The 11,446-nt window shown below is 42.9% G+C and overlaps 1 protein-coding gene across 2 annotated transcripts in view; it reads right to left on the reverse strand.

Moving 5' to 3' along the window:
• The window catches only part of PTAFR (platelet activating factor receptor), a 32,623-nt gene extending 21,514 nt beyond the window's left edge, over positions 1 to 11,109 (reverse strand). Inside the window, exon 1 of one of the 2 annotated variants that reach the window (XM_003415431.4) lies at positions 10,836 to 11,109. The gene's annotated coding sequence lies outside the window, so the exon portion shown is untranslated. Of the gene's footprint in view, positions 1 to 7,815; positions 7,884 to 10,835 lie in introns of those variants that run through there. The other variant, XM_064281571.1, reaches the window with a different exon arrangement.
• Between the last annotated feature and the right edge of the window lie 337 nt (positions 11,110 to 11,446).

The following is an 11,446-nucleotide window of genomic DNA, read 5'->3' on the forward strand; positions in this document are numbered from 1 at the left end:
TTTTCTTTCTTTCCTGTCTTTTCAGTGACCTTTTGCTTTCTTCATGGATGATGTCTTTGATGTCATTCCACAACTCGTCTGGTCTTCGGTCACTAGTGTTCAGTGCGTCAAATCTATTCTTGAGATGGTCTCTAAATTCAGGTGGGATATACTCAAGGTCATATTTTGGCTCTCGTGGACTTGCTCTGATTTTCTTCCGTTTCAGCTTGAACTTGCATATAAGCAATTGATGGTCTGTTCCACAGCTGGCCTCTGGCCTTGTTCTGACTGATGATATTGAGCTTTTCCATCGTCTCTTTCCACAGATGTAGTCAATTTGATTTCTGTGTGTTCCATCTGGCGAGGTCCATGTGTATAGTCGCTATTTATGTTGATGAAAGAAGGTATTTGCAATGAAGAAGTCGTTGGTCTTGCAAAATTCTATCATTCGATCTCTGGCATTGTTTCTATCACCAAGGCCATATTTTCCAACTACTGATCCTTCTTTGTTTCCAACTTTCACATTTCAATCGCCAGTAATTATCAATGCATCTTGATTGCATGTCCAATCAATTTCAGACTGCAGCAGCTGATAAAAATCTTCTATTTCTTCATCTTTGGCCCTAGTGGTTGGTGCGCAAATTTGAATAATAGTCATATTAACTGGTCTTCCTTGTAGGTGTATGGATATTATCCTATCACTGACAGCATTGTACTTCATGATAGATCTTGAAACGTTCTTTTTGATGATGAATGCAACACCATTCCTCTTTGAGTTGTCATTCCCAGCATAGTAGACTATATGATTGTCTGATTCAAAATGGCCAATACCAGTCCATTTCAGCTCACTAATGCCTAGGATATCGATGTTTATGTGTTCCATTTCATTTTTGATGATTTCCAATTTTCCTAGATTCATACTTTGTACATTCCAGGTTCCGATTATTAATGGATGTTTGCAGCTGTTTCTTCTCATTTTGAGTCGTGCTACATCAGCAAATGAAGGTCCCGAAAGCTTTACTCCAACCACGTCATTAAGGCCGACTCTACTTTGAGGAGGCAGCTCTTCCCCAGTCATCTTTTGAGTGCCTTCCAACCTGGGGGGCTCATTTTCCAGCACTATATCAGACAATGTTCCACTGCTATTCATAAGGTTTTCACTGGCTAATGCTTTTCAGAAGTAGACTGCCAGGTCCTTCTTCCTAGTCTGTCTTAGTCTAGAAGCTCAGCTGAAACCTGTCCTCCATGGGTGACCCTGCTGGTATCTGAATACCGGTGGCACACCTTCTGGCATCACAGCAACACACAAGCCCCCACAGTACGACAAACTGACAGACTCGTGGGGGAAGTTTTATCTATAGCCTGTTTTTTCCATTGAATTCAGTCAATCTTACCAAAAATTACTATATACATACCCTTGTTTTGTGTGGTATTGTTCGGTGAGTTTATGTGGTCTTTCTGTCTCCTTTTGTCCTGAGAGCTTGCTTCTGGCCTAGAGCATTGTGTCTAAGTTTCTGACTTGTATCATATTGGAGGCTATGACTGGGAATTGCTGTTTTTTTCGTAAGGCTGTCTTAGAACCTCAATTCTTTCCTTATCCAAGAAAAACTGTGTCTTGTGTCTGTCTTATGATTTAGATTTTTAGTAGCTATAAAAACAAAGCCTTTCTAAGTAACTTAAGCTAGACATTATACAAAATGTGTTCTCTTTAAAGAAAAAAGATAATTTTGTCTTAAAACTAACAGTTCCAGAGTATTAAAAAGGAAAAAAAAAAAACTGCTGAAGGGTTTTGATATTTACTTTTATCTAAAAGGTTATGACAAAGAGAAAGCAAAACTGCTTTCCAAGAGGATAATAGAAGGGAAAGAAATTAGTTCTCTTTTGCTTTTCAAAATGCCTAGATCAATTTAGACATATGTAAATGAATTAGGATGACCTCCCCCACCAGCCTCCAGTCTCCCTAGCCAAGAATTGATGGGTTCATTTACAAAATTGCTAAAGAGCTTTGGTATTTCCTGGGTAGATAGCCTTTCGAAATGCCTCAATCAATTTAAATATATGTGAATGAATCAGAATTGCTTCATTTTTTCTTCTACCATGAGTCAAAAAAATAGAGAGGGTAGAACGACATCAGGGTTCCCCAGACCACAGTCTCCAAGGTCAAATAGAAATCACAGTAAGATGTGTCTGAAATGACACTTAGGTTATATCCATATCAATGAATTGGCCAGCTGAGCAGAGATTTTGCCATTTCCAAAGCCAGGTGATAAAATCTTTAAAGGCTAAAATTAGATTGGGAAAATATGAGAAATAGTAAAAGTTGAATGAAAACTTCGAACATTTAAACAGACTTTCTTTCAACAACAGTTTTATGTTTTATGGTTTACAGGCTTAAAATAATTTCTAAAACCTTGTAGGTAACTTACTGATGTTAAATTGAGTTAATAGATATTTGTCATCATTTAAGCTTATATATTTTTGCTTTTTATGCCACAAGGGAAAGGATATATATGTGTGAACATTTGGGTCTGCTAATGCGTGTGTTCATTTTTGCCATTTAAAGGGATGCACTATAAGAGGTATACAACAAAGACCATGTTTAAGACGTTTATTAAAAAAAATTTTATTTGGTATAGTCAAAAGTTTTACCTGTCTGACTAAAGGTTAATGGTTTAATTTACGAGATTTTTAGGTGCTTTAACGTTAAGTAAAATATAAAACAAAGAATTGGGTTTCTTGCTGTTAAAATAACAAAATTTTCTCTAATTTCTGAGTTAAAGAGTTAATCTATTCTTTGTAAAATCCGCCTCGAAGGCAGAGGTTTGGCCTCTCCAAGCTGCATGGCTTAAAAAAAAAAAAAAAAAGAGCCAAGGTTTTCACTTTAAAATCTTTGGTTAAATAACCTCAGTATTGTTTCATGGTGACCCCTAATAAAGTCCTGACAACTCTGAAACTTCATGAAAAACCACAAAAAAAAATTTTATAAAGGAATAAAAAGTTTTATTTAATAAATCACATGGAAGGTATTGTCAAAATCAAGAAAAATGCCTGATTCTCTTTAAGATTTATATGTATTTCCTCTTGTGGTTTTGCCTAATATCAGACAGCAAATGCATAATATTATGTCATAATCCTATTTTTATTTCTTCATTGCTAACTTGGTTGCAACTTTATCAAAGCCAGTGGTTTGATTGAGAATTCATATCATTTATTATGAAGTTTTCTTTTATTACTATTTAGGTAGTTAAAGATTTGATAATCTTGGTATATTGTTGGTATATCCTGGCAATATATCTCAAGATTATTATGTATTATATCTCAACCTGTTTAAAAATACAGTTAATGGATATATTTAGAGATATTTTTATCTCGTTTTTTTTTTTTTAAACTGATTTTATTTGGCCTTTACTTTATGTTTGTAATTAATTTCTATCAGGTTTTTCAGTATAAGAGTATTATTTTTATAAGTTAATCATGGCCATATTAAGTTTTGTCATCCGTAAATAAGTTTTTACTTTGCTGATTTGCTGAGAACATTTGACCAAAATATCTCAACAAAAAGATGGACTATATTGGACTTTCGAAAAGAACTGTGACTGGACTAAGTAAAATTTCCAGAACTTCAGTACAAAAGCTGACTGTGGCCGATCCAGAATCATGTGGAACAAAATTAACTACATAAGACTGAGTAAACCAAAGAAAATTATGGGTTTTATGTGGGAACATTGCTGATGTTTTAAGGCCCTACTTTCTAGATACAACAAACCATTTTCCTTTCTCCTAAATTATTTAACTAATGGGTTTAGATATTATAACTCTTGAATTAGAAGTTCTTCTCTCATAAAAAAGGTTTTTGTGACACTACTGCTTCTGAGAAAGTGATCCATGACCGTTAATTGGTAGACCAAGGAGGGACAGCTTACCTTCGAGAAGAACACTTAGTATGTTTGAAACAGATTAACTGAAGACCTCCGACAGGAGAGGTCCATCCTATATCATTTTGTTAATCATGTATCCTCTAATGAAAATCTGGTTGTCCCATGTGAATTTTTCTATACCTTCTGTTTCCTCTAGGCAAACTTTGTGTGTGGCGGATCCAACTATACTGGTTTTAAATGATCCCTTTCCAAAGGACAGTGTGTTGATGTGGGCAATCTCTTGTTTAGTTAGGCTCCATGGTGAATGCAGTGGGTTCGGTGGATAGTGAATGCATGGGCAACGTACCTTGAGAATTTTAAGATTATCTTTAGATATTCACAGTAATGATACTAGTAAATATTGAAAAGGTAATGTTAAATTGTTACATACTATGAAACAAGAGTCAAAAAGAAACCCATTGATCCAATACTCAGGGTATAGTTGGTAGCTTTAATTCCTAGGTATGGTATAGTTGAACCGGAAAAATCTTTAAGAAATTTATCAATCATGGGACAAATAACAGACAAAATTGCTAACGAGATGAAGACACAACAATAATCTCTGACCTCATCAGCCAAGGTGACTTGAGATAACAAAACAACCTTAAGGTTTTTTTATCACCCCAAAAAAGTATAGTCTGTGCTGTAGCAAACATGTCTTGTTGAGTTTGGATAAACAACACAGGAGAAGTAAAACAGGCTATACACATAATTAGACAACAAGCTACTTGGTTACACACTCTAACAGACTTAAAAACACCAGATTTATTTGGTTGGTAACCATCAGGAAGAAGTACATGGGCCACATCACTACTGCAAGGGATGGTAATATTCTTAGTCTTCATCCTGATAGTATCAGGCATAATAAAATTTATCTTCTATTGTCTTACACACCTAAAAGGGCAAAAGAAGGCCTCAGGCTAAAATGTTGATATACTTTGAGTCTGCTCACTCCGGCAATGCGATCGAGATAATCACTCTTACTTAATATCCCGGTGAAGAACCAAATGGTATCTGGTGGAAAACCAGCACTGTGAGTTTAAAGAGTCTGCAATGGCTGCCATTTAGGAGCTTGACTAAGTCCAGGTATTGATCATCGATGTCTTATCTCCAATCTCTGATCAACTGGAGGAAATGATTTAGAAAATAATATTGGAACCATTATTCCCCGTCCTTGAGCAGAGAATATGAACCAACTGGAGCTGGCTCGAAAAGACTCATAAAGGTATATTGACTGGGCCCTAAGGAATAAAGATAATAGCTAAAACAATCTGGAAAAAAGAATCTTTTAGGGAGACATTCACTTAAACAGGGCATAAAAGCCACTCTTTTTCTTTTAATATTTAGTAAATAGACCAACGAGAGGTCAGTAGCCACAATGAAAGGCCTAGGTCCAATATTTGCCCCTCCCCTCCCCAAAAATATGCCAAACAATTCTGAGCTGGCTATATATAGTTCAAAATGGACACTGGTCTTAAATGACCAATGTCCAAAAAGAAATGGGAGGAGTGAGAGAGAAACCACACAGTGTTGTGTTCTTTACCTGCTTCCTCCCCTACAGTGTTGTATTGCAAAATCACTTTCTTTGCTGGGCTCCACCCCCTCAGCTTTGCTTTTGAATCCTGCTTTTCTTTGGGGATCTTAGGTAAACCCCATTGCACCTGCCTGCATAGTATGATTAAGAATGTCGCTGATGTAACTGGTATGAACTCCCTACTTGTAAACCCCTTTAAAAGTAACCTGCCTGACTGCCCTTGGAGAACAGTCTTGGCAGCAGCGGATCCATTTCCTTGCACAAGGAAATAAAGGTGCCTTTCTTGTTCTCCCACCTTGATCTCTCATTTATTGGCCAATACTGGTCATGCCGAGCAAGAACCTGGGGTTCCCACCGGTAACAAGGGGCTCACACCCATAGACTGGTTGTTCTGCCTGCCCCAGACAAGGCCTCAGACTAATGCCATCAAAGCTTTCAACAGCTCAGGAAGGAAAGAAGCACTTGGAGGGAGAGGGAGGAGGCTCATACCACTCAGTTTAACATGGAAGCACAGTTCCCTGGTGGATTAAGGCTGGGCACTGGGCCCAAACCCTGCACTAAGCTGACAGGACCCAGAAATATTCACGGAGACAAGAAGAATTTTGCCATCTAGATCTATTCCCTTTGCCCTGCACAGCCTGGCCTATAGTAAGAGCTTAGTGTAAGCTGGTTATTGTTAGTCTTATTTCTCTACCCGAGATGGAGTTTCATAGCATTGCATTATAATAGCTGTTGATTTCTCTTTGCTTCTGGACTGGGAATTCCCTGGAAACAAGGCTTCTGACATGTCACCAGTGCCCATCACAGGGCCTCCTACACAGTAAACATTCAAGAAATATTTACTAAATAGATAAACCAACCCTCCCCACCCCCCACCCCACCACCACCACCACCACAAACACAGCTAAACTGTTCCTTACCCTTTACTTCCACACCCTTGTATGCCAGCCTCAGCCACTTCCCGCCCTTAGGCTTGCTGGGGCCACTAAAACCCCATAGTTTAATCATTTCCCATCTGTGAGTCTCAGTTTTCTCATCTATAAAATGCGAACAATATCAACATGGACCTCACAGGATTGCCCTGAGGCTGAAGGCAAATAAACCTCTAAAGTGCTTGCCATATACCAAAACTCATTGCCATAAGTGGATTCTGACTCATAGCGACCCTATAGGACAGAGTAGAACTGCCCATACTTTCCAAGAAGCGGCTGGTGGATTTGAACTGCCGACCTTTTGGTTAGCAGTTATAGCTCTTAATCACTGCACCACCAGGGCTCTGCTTTGCATATACCAAACCAAACCGGTTGCCATCAAGTTGATTCCAACTCACAGTGACCCTATAGGACAGAGTAGACCTGCCCCCATAGAGTTTCCAAGGAGTGCCTGGTGGATTCGAACTGCCTACCTTTTGTTTAGCAGCTATAGCTCTTAACCACTATGCCACCAGGATTTCCTTACATATAAACCCAAACCCATTGCCGTCGAGTCAATTCTGACTCATAGCGACCCTTTAGGACAAAGTAGAATTGCCCCATATGGTCTCCAAGGAGCACCTGGTGAATTCAAACTGCTGACCTTTTTGGTTAGCAACCTTAGCGCTTAACCACTATCACCCAGGGCTTCCTCCTTGTATATGGTAGGTGCTTAATAAATGAGTTACCTCTTGTTCTGATCTCACCTGTGGCTTGACATTTGTGCCCTGCCGTAGCCTTGCTGCCATACCCTCTACAGACTCCCTTCATGGAGTGGTACCATTACCATTTCTCCAAGAAGCAGAGTGATTCGAGAGGTGAATTGAGAGCAAATATGCTGACATCCGGGGAATGAACTGGGCTTCCCACGGTTTCTAGTACAAGACATCTAATACCCGTGCCTGTCACATTTATTGATTGAATAAATAGCAGTCTTTGCTTGGGTAGAGGTAAGAGATAGAGTCTAGGACTCCAGAAATGGAGGTGGCCTGGCACAGTCAGGATTACCCAATTTTTCTTCTCACTGGGGGCCCCAACCTGACCCCAGCTATATATACTGCATTAAGAAGACTCAGCCCCTGCTCAACTGGCCTAGGAAGTCCCTGTGGGATTGGGGGATACAGAACCTGGTTTGGATCTCTCCTCTTTCCTCCCTGAAGGTATCTGTCTGAGTCTCCCTCCCTGCCTGCCCGCCCCCACCCCTTCCTGGAAGTCAGCCATGGCAAGGAAGAGGGAGCAGGGAGGTGCTCCCTCCTGTGGGCCTCCTAAACACTGGCCACATGCCTGTGTTATACCAGGAATCACACTGACTTTTAAGTCTTTTTCCCAGCCTGAAAGCTCCTGGCCTAGGGGAACAACGTAGGTAACGGCCCTGGAGTCACAGACCTGGGTCTGCACCTGTCCTCTTTCTTACCTGTGTGATCTTTGACTCTTCCAACCTCTTTTTCTTCATCTGCAAGATGGTGATCATAAAACCTTTCTCCCAGGGTAGTTATGAGAGCAGATTGAAGCAATTTATGCACATGGTTATTGCTTAATAATTGTGAGTTCCCGTCCCCCTTCCTCCTCCCCTCTCCTGTGCCCAGAAAATGTTTTATTGAATGAACAAATAAGTAAACAAATCAGTCATACAGGAACCCAGTCACATCTCCCCTTCTGGAAAAAGCATCCAGAGGTGGCTGGAGAGAAAGCCGAGGAATTAGGTTCAGGAGACCTAGACCCTGGCCTCAGCCGTGTCACCCACCCACCCATCCGCAGTCCTGAGTGAGTCTTTTCCCAAATGGGAGCCTTGGGATTTGTACCAGCAAAATAGGATGCCCCACCCGCCTGAAAGCATTGAGTGTTGTGAGAAGGAAATGAGATTCCTGGGGCTGACAAAGGCTTTGGTAAACAGTAAAGCACTTGGTAAACTGAAAAGCCCTGTATCAACTGTAAAGGGTCCTGCACAAAGTTTTTTGCTTTTTTTTTTTTAATTGTGGTAAAAAAAAAAAAAAACAAAATTTGCCATTTTAACCATTTTTAAGTGTACAATGCAATGATGTTAATTAATATTCACTGTGTTGTGCTACCAGCACTACTATCATTTCCAAAGGTTTTACATCACCTCAAACAGAACTCAGTACCCTTCAGCAATAACTCCCATTCCCTCCTTCTCCCCCCAGCCCCTGGTGACCACTTCATACACTTTTGTCTCTATGCATTTGCCGGTTTCAGGTATTTCATATAACTGGGATCATACACCATCTGCACCCCCAGCTAGGTGAGCTCAACTCCAAACCCAGACCCTGAGCAGCACCCTCCTGCTGAAGAGGGTGGGAAAGGGCTGCTGAGTGGTAGTCCTCTTCCCCACCACAGACATTCACACACACACACACACACACACACACACACACTGGAGCCTGAGCACACACATTTATGCACAGGCTTCTTTTTGATTCCTCTTGGCTGAAGGCACCAGGGAAGAAAGGAACAGAGGAGCCACCAGCATATCAGCCTCTCAGCTGGTTTTGTTAGTGACACTGCTGCTGGGAACTGTTGGGCTGTACCAGGGCCCACCTGCAAGTGGCACATACTCCTGGCCTGCCCTCCAGACACTTGTGGGTATAGCAAAAGGCAATTCCCCAATCCACACACACAGACACACACATGCAAGATATATGCACACACAAAAAAAGGTTCCTCTCCCCTCCCACCATGCTGCCAAGGAACCCCATGGTGGCTGGTCAGAGAGGTGGCAGGGCTCGGGGCTCAGCATTTTCCCTCCTGGGAACTGGCTCCCCCAGTCCAACACCCTCTCACAGGCCCAGTCACAGAGCACTCTCAGGCTATAGTTCGGCTGTCATTCCCTCCTGGGCCTGGGCCTCCACCCAGTGGGGGGCTCTAGGTAAGACAGAGGACCAAAATAGGGAAACAGAGGCTGCCATTGGAAAAAAGGTGAACCCCCATGTCCCCATCAGGGCCTTGTTCACAGGCCCTTCAAGTCTCCCCAGAAAAAGGACAAACAGGCTGTGTCCCAGTCTTTCACAACAACCGCCTCTCCCCTTCCCATTTTCACTCCAATACAGATCAGGAGAGAAAGCTCAGTCCTGGGTGTGCATTTTGTCATTAATGCCATAGACTATGAACATCATATCTAAACCCTGAGTTGGACGGATGCGGAAACTGAGGCCTGAGGTGACAACAGTATCACGGGCAGAGCTGAGACCAGAAGAGGGACCTCTGGCTCACTATCCATTCCTTTCTGACTACAACAAATGACTTTATCATTCATTAAGTCAATGCGTATTTACTAAGCATCTACTATGTGTCAAACTCTGTGCTAAAGGTAAGGATAGAACACCGAACAAAGCAAATTCCTCATCCTAAAGGTGTTTACAGTAACAATTACAGTGTCAGGAATTCTAGTAATGCATTGGCTCATATCATGCAGCATGTTACAACTGACAAAGCACTTTCACACTTGGCCTCAAACTTCATCCTCCCCACAAACCCACAAGGTCAGTATTATAAACACCAATCTTCAAAGGAGGAAACTGGGGGTCTCGGATTGCCCAAAGTCTCAGCTTGCCAGCAAACACTGAAATCAAAACCCTGGGTGCCCACCTCGGGCCCAGGACCATTTCTGCAGCCCCGGAGCTGACTTCTTTCCCAGGCTGGGCTGTTAGTACCTAAAGGGAAGGACTAGGCTTTTCCTTTTGCTTCTCTAGCACCTCCCCCACCTCCAAACACACACATTCATGCCAAGCACCTGGCGCACAGCTGTGTATTCAGTCAGAGCTACATCAGAGCAGCCCAAATGCTTACAGAATGCCCTCCCTCCCCTACTGATGCCGTCATTCCACACAGGCGAGCAAGTGCCTGGGCAGGAACCCTGCTCACCAAAGCTAGCGAGGGACAGGGAGGTAACAGCCTGGGCCCTGTCCCTATCGCCTAGGACCTGATGGGGCAATGGTTGTGGGCCTGGCCTTTTGTACCAATATCCTCATTATCTTCATCATCTCCCAGGAAAACCTAGCATTTAGTGAGCTCCCAAGTACCCAGACCTCTGCTAGACCCTCTATCCTCCTGACAATCCTGCCAGGGAGACATCATTCTCATTAGACAACTGAGGAAACCGAGGCTCAGAGAGGGGTGAAACTTGGCCAGGGTCACACATCCAATAAAGTAGATGGCATTCAGCTCCCTGAGAGCTAGGAAGCCACCTCTCATCACCACAGCACCTCCAGTGAGGTCACCTCAGCACTGTCTTGGCTGACCTCAGACAACCAGAAAGGGGAGCTAAGTCCCCTGGAAAGTTTGGCCAGAAGAAATTCTTTTTAAACATGAGGCTCTGGGCCTGAAGAAGGTACCAGAATAGTCCCTTAAAAACAGAAGCTCCCATTTGATTAAGTGCAGCCTCCCCCCTTTACCCAGCCAGGGCTGGGGCCCCCTTACCTGTACCCAGGGCAGCGGCCACAGTTGACTGCAGGGTCTGAGTGTCTCCGTCTGGGCCCCGGCCCCAGCCTCACCCTCTGTGCTGACTGGAAATTGCAGAAGTGAGAAAACAGAGCACACCCCTGCCAAGTCACCCCCGGGAGGAAATGCCGTGACCCTAGGGCCCCCAACGGATGTCACAGAAACATCCAAGCTGGGCCACCCGGGCCCTGGGTACTGCTTAGAAGCTTCTAACAGAGCAGGGGCAGTGCGCTGTGGGCAACAACCACAGTGCTAGGGAGCTGGGTCAGAGAGAGAAAGCGTGAGAGTGCACTCCAGAGAGAGAGAGAAATTGAGCATGAGAGTGAAGAAGAGGAGGGAGGAGAAATGAGTGATCCAGAAAATAGAATGAGGAGGGAGGAGGGAGAGGAGTTAGGGGAAAATGAGAGAGGGCGGAGGAAGAGATGGAGGGAGAAACGAACACAGAGAAAGACAGACAAATGTAAACATGGAGCGAGAGCATGACAGGAATGAAGATGCTACAAGGACAAAGGTCAAGAGAGTTAAAAGAGAAAAAGATGAAACGGAAAAAGATGGGACCCAGACAGTGAGTCTGTGCCTCTGTGTGTGTG

The sequence above is a fragment of the Loxodonta africana genome, chromosome 3 (assembly GCF_030014295.1).
Source record: "Loxodonta africana isolate mLoxAfr1 chromosome 3, mLoxAfr1.hap2, whole genome shotgun sequence".
Lineage (NCBI taxonomy): Eukaryota > Metazoa > Chordata > Mammalia > Proboscidea > Elephantidae > Loxodonta > Loxodonta africana.